Consider the following 233-nt stretch of genomic DNA (forward strand, 5'->3'; position numbering starts at 1 on the left):
ATGTCAAATTATTAAAATGTATCAATAAATTCAATATATACTATAGGGCTGCTGCCAGTCAGATTAAATAATTTAGTCAAGTCAAGTCAAGTCTGCTTTATTGTCAATTCTTCCACATGTACAGCACATACACACAGAGAATTGAAATTGCGTTACTCTCAGACCCTTGGTGCATACAGATAACATAAATACAGATAGGTACAGATTAAATACAAAATACAACTATACAAATA

The sequence above is a fragment of the Sinocyclocheilus grahami genome, unplaced genomic scaffold, assembly GCF_001515645.1.
Source record: "Sinocyclocheilus grahami isolate Dianchi unplaced genomic scaffold, SAMN03320097.WGS_v1.1 scaffold1957.1, whole genome shotgun sequence".
NCBI lineage: Eukaryota > Metazoa > Chordata > Actinopteri > Cypriniformes > Cyprinidae > Sinocyclocheilus > Sinocyclocheilus grahami.